Source organism: Physeter macrocephalus, chromosome 8 (assembly GCF_002837175.3).
Source record: "Physeter macrocephalus isolate SW-GA chromosome 8, ASM283717v5, whole genome shotgun sequence".
Classification (NCBI taxonomy): domain Eukaryota; kingdom Metazoa; phylum Chordata; class Mammalia; order Artiodactyla; family Physeteridae; genus Physeter; species Physeter macrocephalus.
Genome location: NC_041221.1, coordinates 64,953,041 through 64,953,421, shown reverse-complemented (window position 1 = coordinate 64,953,421; position 381 = coordinate 64,953,041).

The window sequence follows — 381 nt, the reverse complement described above, 5'->3', positions numbered from 1 at the left end:
AAAAAAAGAATCCGCTTGCCAATGCAGGGGACACGTGTTCAAGCCCTGGTCCGGGAAGATCCCACATGCCGCGGCGCAACTAAGCCCGTGCGCCACAACTACTGAACCTGTGCTCTAGACCCCCGCGAGCCACAGCTACTGAGTCCATGTGCCACAACTACTGAAGCCTGCGCACTCTAGGGCCCGCAACAAGAGAAGCCACCACAATGAGAAGCCTGCACACTGCAACGAAGAGCAGCCCCCCCTCGCCGCAACTAGAGAAAGCCGGCATGCAGCAACAAAGACCCAATGCAGCCAAAAATAAAAAAATAAATAAATTTATTTTTTTAAAAAAAGATGGGCCTTGAATTAGTTTCGAAAGCTGAGACCTGCCAAACTTAA